General features: G+C 39.0%; 1 protein-coding gene across 6 annotated transcripts in view; it reads right to left on the bottom strand.

The window, feature by feature from the left end:
- The window catches only part of HECW1 (HECT, C2 and WW domain containing E3 ubiquitin protein ligase 1), a 601,837-nt gene that overhangs the window by 158,562 nt on the left and 423,349 nt on the right, over nt 1-19,926 (bottom strand). The gene's annotated exons all lie outside the window — the stretch shown is intronic.

Genomic DNA, 19,926 nt, shown 5'->3' with positions numbered 1-19,926 from the left:
GCAATAGAGTAGCTATATTATACAGGTTAGTTAACTTTCACAAGTTAGTTAACTTATTATACAGGTTAGTTAACTTTCACCTGTATAATAAAAATTTTCCCCTATTATTAAACATTTATTTTTATTTTATTCCCACCCTCTCACCAAACCAACTCTTTGGCAATCATCAACTTGTTTGTTCTTTGTCCCTATGGGTATTTTCTGTGTTGTTTTGTTTATTTATTTGCTTTGTTCGTTTAGATTCCACATAAGTGACATCATATGTTATTTGTCTTTCTCTGTCTGACTTATTTCACTTAGCACAATACCCTCTAGGCCCATCCATGTTGTTGTAAATGGCAAGATTTCATTCCTTTTTATTGCTGAATAATATTCCATTGTCTGTGCTCGCGCGTGTGTGTGTGTGTCTCACAACTTCTTTATCCATTTATCTAATGATGGGTATCTAGGTTGCTTCCATATCTTGGCTATTACTAGTAATGCTGCAATGAATGTATGGGTGCATATATCTTTTTGGATTAGTGTTTTTGTTTTCTTCTGATAAATATCTAGAAGTGAAATTAAAGCTCTATTTTTAATTTTTTTAGGAACCCCCATACTTTTTTCCATAGTGGCTGAATCAATTTGCAATCCACCAACAGTACATGGGGTTCCCTTTTCTCCACATCCTCCCCAACAGTTGTTTGTTGATTTGTTGATGATAGCCATTCTGACAGGAGTGAGGTGATATCTCATTGTGGTTTTGAGTTGTATTTCCCTGATGATTTGGGTTAGAAAGGGAAGATGGTGCCACAGGTAAAAAGAACTTTACTGGCCATAGCTAAGTAAATAAATTATTGCCGCAATGTACCTAAGACAACAAGTACATAAATGTATAAATGTGAGGGTGATATTATAATCAAAAATGAAGAAATAGTTGTGGGAATTTGAGAGACATGTTCAACATGATTTGGAAAGTATTTTCATTTAGGTATTTAGGAAGGGATATGAGAAAAAATAACCTTACTCTGAGAAAGCAGTAGTATAGTGATTCATTTACGCCCACTCATAAACTTATGGAAATCAAGAAATACTGAGTATTGAAAAATGATATGGAGAGACGGCATCAAAATGGCGGAGTGAGGTGAGCCTCTGTAAATTTCCCCTGGAATTTACAACTACTCAAACAACTATAACTCCACAAAGGACTCCCTGCACAGCAGACAGGCAAGACGAAGAGGCCCACTACTGAATTCACCTAAGGTGGGCGAATTGTGCAAGAGGGGGAGGAGGAAAGGGAGAAGTGCGGAGACGGAGTCGTGCGGGTGCAGGACGCAGACGTAGCTCAGTGCTCCGAGCTCACTGCATCCCGGAACTACGACAGCTGCGGGAGAGGGAAGGACTTGGACTTCTAGGGCTCCACTTATGGCCCACAGAGCTAAGGGGACAGCATATAACACGGCTGAACCCAATGCTCACAGCAGAGACCTCGGAGAAAAGACTGAGGAAAAAAGGCTAAAAATAGTGGTTTAAGCGCTCACTGCCGAGTGAAGAACGAAAGCCGTAGGCACTGAGACTAGCCGCCCCCTCTCCACCCTCCCAGAGCTCGCCCCACCCCAACCTGCCCAGTGCTAGAAGCAAAACAGTAGCAGTGTGTGGGGACAAAGCCCCAAAAAGCAGTTTCCAGACTCTCAGACTCACATAGAAAGGTGCTGGCTCGGGTAGTAAATGGCCATCAACTGTGATTGGATGGCCATCAGCTGTGGCTAGTTGGCTGTCAGCTGTAACCCGTAAGCCATTGGCCACTAATATAACTGCTGTGGCTACGCTAGCAGAAAAATGGGGGCTAGCAAGAGCGGATTGCAGAGAGGCAGATGACGCAGGTGAGAATATAGTGATATGACTCCCCTACTTATGGCTCCGTGCGTGTTCCTTTTTGGCCTCAACATGTCCTGCGTTTTTATGTGGGGGCGGGAGAAGAGACCCCGCCTGACACCTTCCCTGACACAGTGTCAGATAAAAAGAACAGAATATTTGCTGTTCTGAGAACTGTGGACCGCAGACACAGATTCACAGCTGAACTTGTTCTGGCAAAGGGCAGGGACATGTGGAAGCAGGACCGGCTATGGTGGTGGTTGCCAACATTGCTCTGGGCCACCTCTCACAACCCACCCCGCCCCTGGGCCCACCTATCTGAGCGGATCCCTGCAGGAGTAAAAAGAACTGCTGAAACATACGGGCTCTCATCTGGTGCAGGAAAAGTTTTGGAATTTCAAAAGCTCTCCGCATTCCCAGAGGGACGTAGTGCCCTATGACTCAGGTGAACTATAAACAGAGGAGAAGCCCATCTCCCAGGGAATCCCCTCATTGTGTGAGAAACGAATAGGGCACAGAAAACATAACACTACATTGTGAGAGAGAAAAAAAGGCTGCAGTTGGAGAGAAAATAAAACATTCCACCAACAAATACTGCAAAACAAAAGAAAGACCTCTTCCTATCAACCTGTTGCAGAAGCCACTACTGTAGATGTCTAGGAAGAGGAATAATAAATCAGTAATTGCCATTAATAACCAAGGAAACAAGACAGCTCAGAAACAAAGTGAAAAGTCTCCAGAAAAGGAACTTAAAGATATGGAAATATGTGTCTTAAATGCCAAGAGAATTCAAGATTGCAGTTCTGAAAAACTCAAAGAGATGCAAGAAAACAAAGAAAGGCAGTTTAATGAACTCAGAAACACAACCAAAGAAACACATGAGCATTTTACGAAAGAGATTGAAATTTTAAAGAAGAACCAAATAGAATTTCTGGACATTAAGAACTCAGTAGAAGAAATTAAGAATGAAATAGCCAGCATAGGTAGTAGAGTTGACCAGATGGAGGAAAGAATCAGTGACATCGAAGATAGAAACCTGGAAATTACACAGATGAAAGAAGAAAGAAACTTGAGACTTAATAGAAATGAAAGAACTCTACAAGAACTTTCTGACTCCATCAGAAAGAGCAATACTAGAATAGGCAACCAGAAGGAGAAGATATAAGAGATCTGGTTGCAGAATAATAGGCAACCAGAAGGAGAAGAAAGAGAGAAGGGAACAGAGAATATATTTAAACAAATTTTTGATGAGAACTCCCCAAACTTGTGGACAGAACTGGATCCTCGACTCCAAGAAACAAATAGAACACCTAATTACCTGAATCCTAACAGGCCTTCTCCAAGGCACATTGTATTGAAGCTGTCTAAAATCAATGACAAAGAAAGAATCCTCAAAGCAGCCAGGAAAAGAAGACGGTAACCTCCAAAGAAAGCCCATTAGATTATCATCAGATTTTTGAGAAGAAACTCTACAAACCAGGAGGGAGTAGAACCAAATATTCAAACTATTGAAAGAGAGAAATTATGAGCCAAGAATAATATTCCCAGCAAAGATATCCTTTAGATATGAAAGAGATATAAAGACCTTTCCAGACATACAGAAGCTGAGGGAATTTTCTAATACATGACCTGCACTACAAGAAATACTAAAGGAGGCTATTCGACCACCATCAACAGGGACAATTTGTGGCAAGCAAAACTAAAAAGGGGGAGAGTAAAGTCCTGAAATGGAATATGGGAATGGAGAAAGTAAGCGTGCTGAAGAAAATGGAATACTCTAAATATCAAACTTTCTTTTACATAAACTTAAGGGTAACCGCTCAAAAAAAAAAATCCAGAACTGAAATATATACTGTAATAAAAAAAGAAACAAAGGAAACATCGTAGAATACCACCACATAGAAATAATAGACAACAACAAAAAGGCAAAGAAACAATGGAGACACAGCCTTACCAGAACACTAAAGATAGAATGGCAGGAAATCCTCACATATCAATAATCATCCTAAATGTAAATAGACTGAACTCACCAATAAAAAGGCACAGAGTAGCAAATTGGATCAAAAAACTAAACCCAACCATATGCTGTCTCCAAGAGAACATCTCAGCTACAAGGACAAACATAGACTCAAAGTGAAAGGGTGGAAATTGACACTCCAAGCCAATGGTATCCAGAGAAAATCAGGTGTAGCCATAATGATATCATATGAAACAGACTTCAGGGTGAAAAAGATAACAAGAGACAAAGATGGACATTTCATAATAATAAAGGGGACTATATAACAAGAAAACATAACAGTCATCAATGTTTATGCCCCCAATCAGGGAACACCAATATATACCAAGCAACTACTAACAGAACTAAAGGGAGAAATTGGCCACAACACAATTATACTACGGGACTTAAATACATCATTGACAGTATGGATAGATCATCCAAACAGAAGATAAATAACGAAATCGCAGCCCTAAATGACACATTAGATGAATTGGACATAATTGACATATATAGAGCACTTCATCCTAAAACATCAGACTACACATTCTTTTCTAGTGTACATGGAACATTCTCAAGGATAGACCATATATTGGGGCATAAAGTCAGCCTCAGCAAATTTAAGAAGATTGAAATCATACCAAGCATATTCTCTGAACACAAGGCTTTTAAATTAGATATCAACTGCAAAAAAGAGGGTAAGGGGATTGGGAGTTGAGAGATGAGGGTAAGAGGGATCAAATATATGGTGATGGAAGGAGAACTGACTCTGGGTGGTGAACACACAATGGAATTTATAGATGATGTAATACAGAATTGTACACTTGAAATCTATGTAATTTTACTAACAATTGTCACTCCTATAAATAAAAAAAAGGAAAAATGATATAAATGGTTAACTTGGTTCAGGTCATGTTGTGTTTGAAGAAATGGGAGGATATTCAGGAATAAAGCAGGAATACCAACTAGAAGCCAAGGTTAGATGCCTGGTGATATGGGGTAAGAGTGGTCCTAATTGTTATGTGAAATAGGTTATGAGACACAGTTAGAGTGGGCATCTAGCTTTGCCTCTCCTCTCCTGCAGTCAGATTTAAGGGGGTAAATAAGACATCAGCTCTGTTCAAAGGAGGCTGCCTTGCACTATTCAGCCAACACTATTATTTATTACTAACGAAAGTTAAATGGACTAGGTTTGGTGCTTCCTGTGCAAAAGTTCTCCAAGGAAGGGGAAAGCAGGAAAGAAGTAAATGGAGCACGCAAATTGCAGCTACTCTTCCTTAAAACCTTGCAAGGTATGTGTGTTTTAATTCAGGTGGCACTTTCCATTGAGTTTCTTTTGTTTGTTTGTTTGTTTTTGTTTTTAGTTTCAGGTATACAAAACAACATAATGATTAGATATTTACACCCCTCACAAAGTGATAACCCCAACAAGTCTACTACCCCTCTGACATCATACATAGCTATTTCAATACCCTTGACTATATTTCCTATCCTGTACTTTATATACTGTATATATATGTATATATAAAATTATGTATAAATATATATAATTATAGTTGACATTCAATATTATATTATATTAGTTTCAGGTGTACAGCACAGTGGTTAGGCATTTATATAATTTGTGAAGTGATCTGCTCAATAAATCCAGTACCTATCTGACACACTATATAGCTTTTACATTATTGATTGTATTCCCCACACTAGGTTTCACAACCTTGTGACTATTTTGTAACTACCAATTGGTACTTCCTAATCCCTTCACCTTTTTCACCCAGCTCCCTAACTCCCCTCCCTTCTGACAACCATGAGTTTATTCTCTATCTATGAATCTACTTCTGTTTGGTTTATTCATTTATTCTATTTTTTAGGTTTAAAATGGCACTCAAAGATAGTTTTGCCTAAAGTCAAGAATAATAATAGAAAAATAACTCCATTAGTAGAGTAATAATTGAAGGAATGGTTTTCTTTCACAGGCAATATTCAGAGTTTATTATTAAGAAGTGGTGCCCTTGGAGTCTAGGCATAGGAGAAGACCTGTCCTACTAAGCAATGTGTAACCTGCCTTTAGCCTAAGAAAGAAGTATTAGTGACAATCCTGTTGAGACATGAGCTTGTAACTGTGGGAAATATAGCTGCTTTGAATAGTAAAGGCTGCTCTTACAAATTTGTGATATATGAAAGGTGTAAGTTTCTTCTTATGCATAAAAGCGAATGAACTGGATATTGACTGGTCCTCTACCACCTGTATATCAAGATCTGAGAATCCTCAGGCACAGAATAGAATATTATTGATTTTATTTACAGACACTGCTATAGCAAAGTTAGGCCCAGATTTATTTGTAGCTAACCAAAGTGGCAAGCAAGGTCTGCATGTGTGTGTGTCTATAAAAGTAATATTTGTGTCATAAAATATAAAAGTATATGTATTATACACATATACATTGTATATGTATTATATCTATATTTTTATCTGTATCTATTAATATATCCATATCTTTATCTACATCTATATCTGTATCTCTAATTTTTCCTTCTAGAGACAATTCACCTACAAAGATGAAATGGGATTAGATTACTATACTGAAAACAAGCAAGACCAAAATTTTTCTGTAATCATAAGCATCTCAGCTAAACTTTCTGTGTCTACTTCATATTAGCCCTAACAGAAAAGAAAGAAAAAACTGTTCTTCCAGTTTCACTATCTGCACAAACCTTGTTGGCAAATTGTCACCTTCATTGGTATAGTTCCTCATCTGTACACCTTGCTCAATCCTAATTGTCTTTCTTACCTCCAGAAACCCATAGCTAATCAGTTGGTGAGTCTAAACTCTCTTACTCACTCTACAATCATTCTCTCCTTGTCTATTCTGTTGCCATTAGTCTAGGTATGGCCCTTGTCATCACTTGCCCATGTAATAACCTCCTAACTGGACTCCCTGTCTTCTGCTTTTCTCTTACAGTTGGCAGTAAAGTTATGTCTCACAAACACAGATATAATCATTTCATTCTCTTCCATAACTCCCTCTGATTTCTTCTCACTTACAGGATTGAACTTAAAGTTCCTAGTGATATGCCTGGCTGCTGCCAACCTTTCTACTTTCACTTGTCACAATTGTTCCCTGAAGGCCTCATTTTCTTTCTCATATTTTCATGGACTTACTATTTTCCTAGAAGCTGTTCTTTCCCATCTTCCTTACCATGCCAAACTCCCACTCACCTTTAAAAAACCTATCTAAATGAAATTTCTTCTGTAAAGACTTTTCTGACTTTGGAAACCACCAATAGAGACAACTGTTCTTAGTTCGACTTCAATATCTCCTCTATAGTTCTTATCATATTTATTTTTTTGTGGTTAACGTGTAATATCTGCTTTAATAAAGCTCTGTGCACACAGAAACCACACATGACATGTACTGAGCACAGTGATAAATGAGGGAGTGAATGGCTACTTCCTGAGATAATCCAACTCCGTATCAGATATTGATGTTACAAAAGTAGATTACAGAGTGACGTCATGGCAATGGCGGCAGCGGGGCGCTCTTTTTGAATCCTCCCCGAGATTTCCTGGCAATCGGGACATATACAACACTTAAGGAGTCCTTTGCACATCACGCAGAACAGTGGGGAGACTCATGGAGGAATTACCTGAAGGTGAGGGTTGATTGCGAGCAGAGGAGGAGGCAGGACAGTGAAGTGGCATCGCGTCACCCCCCCCCCCCACAGCGGAGCCGAGGCCGGTGGGCGACCGCCGCGTGGCGCGCCCAGGACTAGCGCAGACTCGTGGAAGGTTTGCTTTGGAGTGCCTAGTTGGGCAAGCGGGGGAGGAGAGAGGGGCGCGAAGTACAAACGCACCCCCCCCCCCCACGGAGGAGCCCAGGCCGGACAGCAACCGCTGCTCTGCGCGGCTCCCAGGATGGAGCGGAGACTCGTGGAAGGTTTCCTTTGGGGTGCGCTAGTTGGGCGAACAGGGGAGAAGCAAGCAGGGCAAGAGGAAACGCGCCGCACTCTCCCCAACCCCAACGGTAGAGCCGCGACCCTGCAGCGTGCCCACAGCAGCAGTGGCAGGCAGCACCCGGGGCTCTAGAGGGTGCAGCGGGGAGTGCAGGGTCCAGGAGGTGGGCTCTTTCCCTGCGTCCCACAGCTGATCGCTCCCGCCAGGGGCGGGCAGCTCCTGGGCCCTAGGGCAGACAAAGAACTCAGACGCCACACCTGGGCCTCTCACCGCGCTTTTCGAATCCTACCCCCGCCCTTCCAGAGACTTAAACTGACCCCTGAACTGAGGAGTAGTGTCAGATTACAGAGGGGCGTCTGTGCTCAGGCGCTGGGAAGATTGGCAGCCAGCTCTGACCTTTGGAAGAGGCTGGGAGAAGGGGATTTTTGCTGGACGAGGAGAGAGGAGACTCCCACACCCACAGCCACCACCTTTTCAAGCCTGCGGGAGGAGTGTGATGTGGCTGGCCTGGGAGAGAGAAGACTCCCTCCATCCCCAGCCCCCAACCTTTCTGGCTGGCCTGGGGTGGGGCAAGGGCAACCACGGAAGCAATCCCTGAGTTCAGCAGTAAGTGGCAGGCGCAGCTCCCGGCTTTCAGCAGCTTAGAAATCTCCCAGCCGCCCCCTCCCACACACCCACGGAAGGAGGGCCCTAAGACTCAGGAGTACTGGGCACAGGGCTGATGGAGCTACTCTCAGCGTTCATTTGTGCAGGAAAGGACAGAAACTGCATGGTCTCTCTGAAAACTGTCATTCAGACCCCTCAGCCCCTCGCATTTAAATATACACTCCCAAATTCACTCTGGGCACCAGGTGACCAGCGCTGCGTGCACAATAGACAGGGAACTCTTTGGCACAGTGGAGGACAACCTGGAGATTACTTGGAGGACTTAAGCCAAGACTGGTTCTGCTTTCTGTTTTGCTCTGCTTGGTGTTTTTTTTTTTTTTTTCTGCTTGTTGTGATTTGCTTTGTTCTGCCTTTATTTCTTTGATATCTTTGCCTATGTTGAGTGGGGATTGTCGGTTGTATTTATTGTCGGTTGTATGTGAATGTACTTGATTTCTTTTCGTTGTTGTTGTTGTTGTATTTGGTAACTTGATTTGTGCTGAAACTGCCCTAACAGGGCTCAGCTTAAGAGGCACAAGATTCAACATATCCAGAAGCCAACTCTAGACCAAACCAGAGTACTACCGGGTTTGACCTACAAGTCACACACCCAGAGGGAATTCTCTGAAGGCACAAGAGCCCATAGAGGCCAAACTTCATTTAAGTGGCCAACCCTCACCCAGCAGAACACCCTGCGGTGGGAAGAGCCAAGTCTCACAACTAGACAGCCTAGGAGTTAAACCGACCTACTCACAAGCAAAAAGCAATTAAAGTTCTTTTTGAACAGGACAATATACTAAACACACGAGCCACCTGTGGAGCACATGCAGAGGAGAAGAACGAAGTACTCCAAGTCAAATGTAAAGGACACATACTACATAAGATAACCCAGCAAGAACTAAGAGCTCTAGGGGATCTTCCTAATACATCAAAGCAAACACAGAGAGTCAGTCAGAATGAGGAGACAAAGAAACATGTCCCAAATAAAAGAACAGAAGAAACCTCCACAACTGGAACCAAATGAAGCAGAGGTAACCAACCTGTCAGAGACAGAGTTCAGAACACTGGTGATAAAAATGTTTAAGGAGCTTAGAGAAGACATAAAGAAGGATATAGAAATCATAAAGAACAACCAGTTAGAACTAAAAAAGGATGTAGAAATCTTAACGAACAACCAGCTAGAACTAAAGAACACAATTACCGAAATTAAGAACTCACTTGAAGGAATGACCAGCAGGTTAGATGAAGCAGAGGATCGAATCAGTGACTTAGAAGACAAGTTAGCAGAGATCATTCAAACTGAACGACAGAAAGAAAAAAGAATAAAAAACAATGAAGGTGGGTTAAGAGACCTCTGGGATAACATCAAGCGCAACAACATGCGCATCATAGGAATACCAGAAGGCGAAGAGAGGAAGCAAGGGATTGAGAACATATTTGAGGTAATAATGTCCGAAAACTTCCCTAATCTGATGAAGGAAACCAACATACAAGCCCAGGAAGTGCAGAGAGTTCCAACCAGGATAAACCCAAACAGGCCCACACCAAGAAACATTATATTTAAATGGCAAAGCTTAAAAACAAAGAGAATCTTAAAAGCAGCAAGAGAAAGGCAGAAGGTTACGTACAAGGGAACTCCCATAAGGCTATCAAATGACTTTTCTACAGAAACATTGAAGGCCAGGAGGGAGTGGCAGGAGATACTCAAAGTGATGGAACACAAAGGTCTACAACTTAGATTGCTTTATCCAGCAAGGCTATCATTTAAAGTTGATGGAGAGATAAAGAGCTTCCCAGGAAATAATAAACTGAAGGAATTTATAGGCACCAAGCCAGCATTGCAAGAAATACTAAAAGGATTTCTGTAAATAGAAGAAAGATGAAAACACTCTAACTACAAATTTAAAAATGGCAATAACTATGTACCTATCAATAATCACTTTAAATGTAAACGGATTAAGTGCTCCAATCAAGAGACATAGGGTGGCTGAGTGGATAAGGAAGCAAGACCCTTGTATATGCTGTATACAAGAGACTCACCTCAGGTCAAAAAACACACAGGCTGAAAGTGAGGGTTGGAGTAACATATTTCATGCAAATGGAAGCGAAAAAAAAGTTGCAATACTTATATCTGACAAAATAGACTTTAAAATGAAGAAATTATTAAAAGACAAAGATGGGCACTATATAATAATAAAGGGATCAATCCGACAAGAGGACATAACCATAGTAAACATCTATGCACCTAACATAGGAGCACCTAAATACATAAAACAGGTACCGATGGACATAAAGACAGAGATCAAGAGCAACACTATCATAGTAGGGGACTTCAACACACCTCTGACAACAAAAGACAGGTCCTCCAGACAGAAAATCAATATGGAAACAACAGCCTTAAATGATACTTTGGACCACTTGGATTTAATTGATATTTTCAGAGCATTTCAACCCAATGCTGCAGAATACACGTTCTTCTCAAGTGCACATGGAACATTTTCCTAGATAGATCATATGTTAGGACACAAGACAAGCCTTGATAAATTTAAGAAAATTGAAATCATACCAATTGTCTTCTCTGACCACAGTGCAATGAAATTAGAAATGAACAGGAAAAAAAAACCAGGAAGACACACCAATTCATGGAGGCTGAATAACATGTTACTAAATAATGAATGGGTCAAGCAGGAAATCAAAGAAGAAATCAAAAGATATCTCGAGACAAATGAGAATGAGAACACGACAACCCAAAATCTATGGGATGCTGCGAAAACAGTCCTAAGAGGGAAGTTCATAGCACTGCAGGCCTACCTAAAGAAACAAGAAACATCACTAATTGACAGTTTATGTTCACATTTAAGGGATCTGGAAAAAGAACAGCCAAATAAGCCCAAAGGGAGCACAAGGAAGGAGATAATAAGCTTCAGAGCAGAAATAAATGAAATAGAAACCAGAAAAACAATACAAAAGATCAATGAATCCAAGAGTTGGTTCTTAGAGAAGATAAACAAAATTGACAAACCTTTAGCCAGACTCATTAAAAAAAAGGAGAGAGAGGACCCAAATTAATAAAATCAGAAATGAAAGAGGAGAAGTGACAACAGACACCACAGGAATACAAAAAAATTTAAGAAATTACTATGAGCAACTATATGCCAACAAATTTGACAATCTGGAAGAAATGGACAATTTTCTAGAGGCGCACAACATTCCAAGGCTACTCAAAAAGAAACAGAAAGCCTGCACTGTCTGATTACCACCAGTGAAATTGAATCAGTAATCAATAATCTCCCAACAAACAAAAGCCCAGGACCAGATGGCTTTACAGGTGAATTTTTCAAAACATTCCAGAAAGAATTATCACCTATTCTCCTCAAGCTCTTCCAAAAAATCCAGAAGGAAGGAAGACTCCAAACACTTTTTACGAAGCCACTATCACCCTGATCCCAAAAGCAGACAAAGACACCACAAAACAAGAAAACTACAGGCCGATATCTGTAATGAACACAGATGCAAAAATTCTCAACCAAATATTAGCGAAAAGAATTCAGCAATACATTAAAAAGATCATACACCATGATCAAGTGGGATTCATCCCTGGTATGCAAGCGTGGTTCAACATCCGCAAATCAATTAATGTGATACACCACATAAACAAAAAGAAAAATATAAATCAAATGATCATATCAATAGATGCAGAAAAAGCATTTGATAAAATACAGCAACCTTTTATGATAAAAACCCTTAAGAAAGTGGGAATAGAGGGATCATATCTTAACATAATAAAGGCCATATATGACAAACCCACAGCTAACATCATACTCAATGGGGAGAAGCTAAAACCATTCCCCCTAAGATTAGGAACAAGACAAGGTTGCCCACTTTCTCCACTTCTATTCAAAGTAGAGCTGGAAGTTCTAGCCACAGGAATCAGACAAGAGAAAAAAATAAAAGGCACCCAAATTAGTAAGGAGGAAGTAAAATTATCATTATATGCAGATGATATGATTCTATTTATAGAGAACCCTAAAGACTCCACCAAGAAACTATTAGAACTGGTAGACAAATTTAGTAAAGTAGCAGGGTATAAAATTAATATTCGGAAATCAGTTGTGTTTGTATATACCAATGATAAAATATGAGAAGGAGAAATTAAAAAAACAATTCCATTTACAATTGCTCCAAAGACTATAAAATATCTGGGAATAGATCTAACCAAAGATGTAAAAGATCTGTACTCAGAAAATTATACGACACTGAAGAAAGAAATGAAAGAAGACATAAATAGATGGAAACACATTCCATGTTCATGGATAGGAAGAATTAATATCGTTAAAATGTCCATACTGCCTAAGGCAATATACATATTCAACGCAATTCCTGTCAAACTACCAACGACGTTTTTCACAGAAATAGAACATAGAATCCTAAAATTTATATGGGACCATAAAAGACCCCGGATAGCCTCAGCAATCTTGAGAAATAAGAACAAAGTCGGAGGTATAACGATACCTGACTTCAAACTATACTACAAGGCTACAGTAATCAAAACAGCATGGTACTGGCATAAAAATAGACACATAGATCAATGGAACAGAATAGAGAGTCCAGAAGTAAATCCATGCGTATATGCCCATCTAATCTATGACAATGGAAGCAAGAATGTACGATGGGGTAATGACACTCTGTTCAATAACTGGTGTTGGGAAACCTGGACAGACACATGCAAGAAAATGAAGCTGGACCACCTCCTTACACCTTATACAAAAATAAATTCAAAATGGATTAAAGACTTAAATGTAAGATCTGAAACCATAAAATATGTAGAAGAAAATATAGGAAGAAACTTCATGGACATTATCCGGAGTAAGATTTTCAATGATATATCCCCTCGCGCGAGGGAAGTAAGAGAAAAAATAAACATGTGGGATTACATCAAACTAAAAAGTTTTTTCACAGCAAAGGAAACCATCAATAAAACAAAAAGGGATCCTACTGAATGGGAAAAGATATTTGCCAATGATATATCTGATAAGGGATTAATATCACAAATCTATAAAAAACATACTCAACTGAACTCCAAAAAAATAAACAAACCAATTAAAAAATGGGCAGAGGACTTGAGGAGACATTTTTCTAAAAAGCACATACAGAAGGCAAGAAGACATATGAAGAAATGTTCAACCTCACTAACCATCAGAGAAATGCAAATAAAAATCACAATGAGATACCACCTCACTCCAGTCAAAATGGCTATCATCAATAAATCAACAAACTCAAATGCTGGCGCGGATGTGGAGTAAAGAGAAAGCTAGTGCACTGTTGGTGGGATTGCAGATTAGTGCAGCCACTATGGAAAACAGTATGGAGGTATCTCAGGAATCTGAAAATGGAACTACCCTATGATCCAGTAATTCCACTCCTAGGCATCTACCCGGAGAAATCCAAAACTCCAATTCAAAAATCTGTATGCACTCCTATGTTTATTGCAGTACTTTACACAATAGCCAAGATATGGAAACAACCAAAATGCCCATCGGTAGATGACTGGATTAAGAAGCTGTGGTACATTTATACAATGGAGTATTATGCAGCCATAAACAAGAAATAAATCTTATCATTTGCAACAACATGGATGGATCTAGAGAACATTATAATAAGTGAAATAAGTCAGAAAGAGAAAGACAAGTGCCATATGATCTCACTTATATGCGGAATCTAAAGAAAAGAATATGTGAATGAACTAATCAGAAACAGTTTTGGGGACAAAAAGAAAAAAACGAGTGTTGTTAGATGGGCGGGGGGCGGTGGGGATAAGGGGAAAGGTGAAGGGATTAGGAAGCAGCTGGTAACCACAAGATGGCCTCAGGGATTTTTGAAAATTAATTTGGGGAAGGTATTCAATAATGTTGTAAAGATTTTTTTGGGTATCCGATAGACATGCGTCCTATTTGGGAGACCACCTCAGAGATACTGTTGATGCCTGATCATGGCATTGTACACCAGAAGCTAAACATTAATGAATGACAACTATAATTTTATATATATAATGTGATGGCTCGGTGTGAGGTGGGAGGGATAGTGGATGGGGGGAGGGGGGTTCACAGTGTGAGGTTTAAAAATGATGAACGTCTAAGTATTACCTTGTCTTGTACACCTGAGACTAATAAATTTAAATAAAAGACTTAATCAAATTATATGTTAAGTTTCCTTAGTTAATAAATAATTTTACTTTGTGCTTTAAGTGTTATATCCTTGGGACTTGAGCTAGAGTTGTACAGTTTTACTATGCTGAATTCCAAATTTTGCTTCTATGCAGAGTTTTTAATAAAATTTTGATTACCCTCAAAAAATACTTTATGAAAATAAATAGAAAAATATTTAATCGATACTTTGTAGAAATAAGTTTTAAAATCTATTTAGAAACCCTGAATAAATCAATAACCATTAAAGAATTGAACTAATAATCAAATACCTTTATAAGTAGATATCTTTATAAGTCACCAAATAACTTTATAGGTAAATTGTACCAAAACTTCTTGGAACTCCTTGGGATCTCTGTCTTATATGAACTGTTCAAGAATATAAAAAAAATAAAAAAAGAAACAGTTACCCAAATCATTTTTTGAGGATAATACATCTTTGATGTAAACTGTACAATGATACTACAAGATATGAAAACAAAAGACATTTAGTATCATAGATTGTTTCAAAAGTCCTAAATAAAATTAGCTGCCAATTAAAACAGCATTTACACGAAAAAATACTAAAGTATGTCTTCCAGGCTGAATAGTGTTTGTGTGTTCCCTCCTCTGAGATCAGTAACCCTTTCCTCTTTAGTCATTCCTAGTTTTCTTCTAGAGTGTGTGCAAGACTTCAGACATTCATTTTATATACTAACTTTACTTCATTTTACTTTTTACTCAAAAATCTCTCTGGTTTCATTTTGCTCACTTATATTTAAATACATTTTATCTTGCTATATTATATGCTTTGTGTATGTTTTCACAAACAAGAAGGGCATGAATATTTAAAGGGTATATGGGATGCTGCGTGGCCTCACATTTGACACTTGTGTGCTCACAGGAAAATTCAAGTCACTAAGTTCCTCATCTCTAAAGAGATGGGCCAACAATTGGGGCCAGGTCCTCTCCTATTTCCTTTACCATACTAGCCCCTCAATAGTGGGACCACTATCCCTACAGAGAAAAAGGTGAGGGTATCCCCAGGACCTTACCATGACTGAGTTTCTCTCAAAGGTACTGGAGTGGGGGAAGGTACAGAAAGAACAGAGTGTCTTCTTTCCACCCCAAGACCCTCAAAGCATAATCCTGGTCTGTGGTGCATGGGAGGAAAAGAGATTTAAAGTGAATATGAAATTATATTTGATTAGGTTATTTACAACAAAAAGTGACTATAAATCTATAGAATGAGCCCAAAACATCATTAAGAGATAGTTAATGCAGTGACTGGAATAAATTAAAACTGATTATGGTATCACTCCATTGAATCAAGGCAGCTCAATTAAGCAGATTATCTATCTATGTATCCATCTGGCATCTATCTATTTATGTATCATCTATCTATCTATCATTATCTATTATCTATCTATCTATATATATCATATATATATATATATATATATATATATATATCATCTATCGTGTGTGTATGCGCATGCATGAATGCATGTGTGTGTGTTGGCAGGTATATAAAATATCCACTTCTCAAATATTCTTTCAGTTTTATTAGCTGGGTTTGAAAGCTTATTACTAACTCCATCATGGACTTGCCATTTACTCTTCCACACTATCTGTGGGCTGCATATCACTTTTCAATTGCCTGCAAATTATTGGACTTGTGCTGTATTACTTCTGTCTGTATGTCTCTTTCACAAATACGCTAATATCCATTAATGTCCACCAATGCCTTCCCTAAATGTAATCTTCTCTTATTCAAAGATGTATACAGTTAATGGCCCATAAGATTTTTCAAGATACATATCTCCTTAAAAAAAATCTCAGAAAATGTGAGATTATCTAATTATTCATTGTGTCACTATAGTAATAATTTTGTAGTACATGAAATCAATAGCCTAAGCACAGTAACTCAGTTGTTACAAAATTGCAAATTAAAGTCATTGATAATATGACAAGAACTCTATTGATTTTTCCCTGATATTTTTCACTTTTAAAACACTGTTGTTTAACAAACAAAAAAGCAGACTCATAAATACAGACAACAGCATGGTGGTTACCAGGGGGAATGGGATAGGGAAAGGATGAAGAGGGTAAAGGGGGGTCAAATACAAGGTGATAGAAGAAGACTAGATAGATTTGGGGTGGTGAGCACACAATATAATGTACAGATGCCATACTATAAAGTTGAAATTCAGATGAAATTTATGTAATGTTATTAATAATGTTGCCACAATAAATTTAATAAAAATACTGTGTTTATATTTGTTACTGTTTATATCTATTTGTTTTTTTTTCCAGGTTAATTGCCCAAAGCACTAAAAAAAAGTTGGGAAACTAACTAGATTATGGCCCAACATGACCTGAGATCTGTCACTAGGGCATAGACATTACTTCTTGCAAGACAAGACAAATGTAGGCAAAGATGGGAACCTGCTAGTAAGGCCCCCAAAAGGATGGGGTCACAGTTAGAGATGGGCATCACTGAAGTGGAATTTCTGCTGACTGAGTCCACAGAATTTGGCTATTTCTATTATTTGGACCTAATTGACTATTTCCTTTTCATTCTTTAAAATCAATATGGCCAGTTTGTGTAGATAGGCCAAGGACAATTGCATACCACCTCCGAAATTCTGTGGGTCATCTCCCACCTGCTTGCTCGACCATTCTTGATCCTTGTCTTTCCTGGTTCCTAGATCTTCCTCTTTGGCTCCATCTATACTGCTAGTATAGATATACTGCATGGTTTCTGTTTGGTTTCTTTTGGTTTCTGTTCTTCTTAAACCTTCATGCTTAAAATCCACTTAGACTTGTTCTCCCCAACACTAGGCCCATCTGTGATTTTTAGCATCAGCCCTATAGGCTGTCATAAGCTTAACCAATTTCAATCAATAGAAGAGGCACTCCCTAGTTCCAGCTCTGATTTGTAGTGTTTGCCAGTTTTCTTGGTGTAAATACTCCCACCATGGCTCCTGTGAGCTCACATGAATACTCCAGCACACCCTGACTCCATTGATGGATGTGCTAAGCCAACCCCTCCCCCAGCTCACTCTATTTCTCCATGAGAAATTAAGAGGCATTGGGTTTTGCTACTGCTCTCAAACCTCAACTTCTGTCTTATTTCTTCAGAGGTAGAAAATGATGCTAACAGATAAGTACTGGAGTACTATCTGTTTCTACTAACAGAGGTAGAAAATGATGCTAACAGATAGTACTGATAGATAAAGTATAAGGAATACTTTAGTTAGTGGACATCAGACTGTGTGCCTCTCAGTCCTAGGTTCAGTGGATGAGCCTCAGGCATCACCCGGGAACCAGAGGCATATCTCTGGAGAAATCCCCCCTGTGTTTTTAAGTTGCTGTTCATTCATGAGTTTCTTTCATAAAAGGATTCAGCAACTGGTCTAACCAATTAAAGAGCTGATTTAGTGCATATGTAATGGTTGTCTGTATCAGGGAACTTCAAAAATCTTTTTTTTTTTAAATTATTGTCCTGGGTAAAGGCTGTTGGTTAGGGATTCTCACACACTGCTAGTGTCAGCTTTGCATTTTGGAGGACTTTTCTTCCATAAATGTAGTTTTTGTGTTCACAATACTGTTTACTTTGTCCAGGTCAAAAGTGAAACTTAACTTCTGATTAAAGTACTTCTCAATTTCTAATCAATCAGGCCTGAGGTTAACAATCTATTTTAAACCAGAGTTTGGTTTAAACTCTTTAGAGTTGGCTGATTACAGGAATCGTTTAGCAACGTGCTTACCTTGCAGAGATCAGGGGCCTTGACCAGGCACTTTTATTTCTTTCTAGAGAATGGGACTTTTAGCCTAAACTGTTCTGCTTCTCCTATTCTGTCAATCAGTTTTTGGCAAATTCTCTGCTAAGTAAGTCTCATTCTTATCTACTCATGATGTCGTTGGAGTGATTAAATATGATAACTCTGGTAAACAATTTATTGTCACTTGGCATCTAGAAGAACACTCTAAATGTTCAGGCTCAAGACTAATCCTTATGAGTTTGTGCCCATATTTGACTCATCAAGTTGTCAGAGCAGTGGTTTGTGGTTTGGTTAACTGTGAAGTAATGTTTTGGTTACTGATGTCTAATATGGACTTATAACCAGCCCCAGCACTAGAAGCTGCCCTGAGGTTACCTGTGCTATTTAAAGTTCCTCTCAAATGCCTGGGCCCTATTTTAAGTGCACTGTAGCTGGGAGATATTGAAGGGACCCAGTAGACAAATGTGAGGCATAATGGCTAATTATACAGTAGTACCTCGGTTTTTTAATGTCTCCACTGATGAACATTTTGGTTTGCGAATGCTGTCAACCTGAAAGTAAATGCTTGGGTTTTCTAACATGGCTCAGAAGTCGAACATGTCACGTGGCTTCCGCTGAGTGCAAGATCCCGAGGACTAGCTGTCGGCTGTTTTCGAACGTTTCAGAACTTGAAAGGTCTTCCGGAACAGATTACGTTTAAAAACCAAGGTACCACTGTACTCTGTTTAACTTGAAAAATCTGAGCCCCATCAGGGAGACATGAGATGAAATTTATTTAGAACACTAACTTCAACTGCAGCACGCTGGATAGAATAGAGGAGAACAAAAAGCATCACAATGGTGCTGGATTCTACAAATGTTCTCTGAGATATAAGATCTGTATGACTAAGTACCTTAGAACATGTTGCTCTAAAATTCTTCAGAGGGGAGAAGCCTTTTTATTTCATGTATAATAAATGCTGGTGGCATCTTGTATTATCCCCAGGAATGCATTGAGGAGTCCAGAAATAACTGGTGAGAACAGCCAGGACTGAAGGAACAAATAATGTAAGATTCACTATTCCATACTCGTAGTACTATCTGTGCTTTAGAATCTGTTGATAACCAAAGTAGTAGGAAGTTTAAGTAAACTCCATTTCACTTATGTACACTGAAAAGCCCTCATGTTGCTCTTCTGGGTTAGGGCTAATTAAGTCTAGGCAATAGGTGGTATAATTTAAGAGACAATGAAAAATATTTGCCTCCAATCATCTAATTACACTTTCTTGTTAAGGATGCCTGAGGGTTCTATATCAGAGATAATCTACTTTGAAGACTAAAGGAAGGAATCCTGCTCATAGCACATGTCTTGAATAGCAGTGGTACATTTTCATTAGTAACAGCCTGGTGAAGGTAATGTGAGGCTCAGATTGAGGAGAACTGACGTCTCCAAGTTACACATCTAGTGACTGGCCATTCTGGGATTGGAACCATGATTTGTATGTTTGCAAAGCTGCACTTTTACAT

The sequence above is a fragment of the Rhinolophus hipposideros genome (genome assembly GCF_964194185.1).
Source record: "Rhinolophus hipposideros genome assembly, chromosome: 18".
NCBI classification, from domain to species: domain Eukaryota; kingdom Metazoa; phylum Chordata; class Mammalia; order Chiroptera; family Rhinolophidae; genus Rhinolophus; species Rhinolophus hipposideros.
The sequence above is the reverse complement of the archived record's forward strand: the minus strand, read 5'-3'. Positions and strand labels throughout refer to the sequence as shown.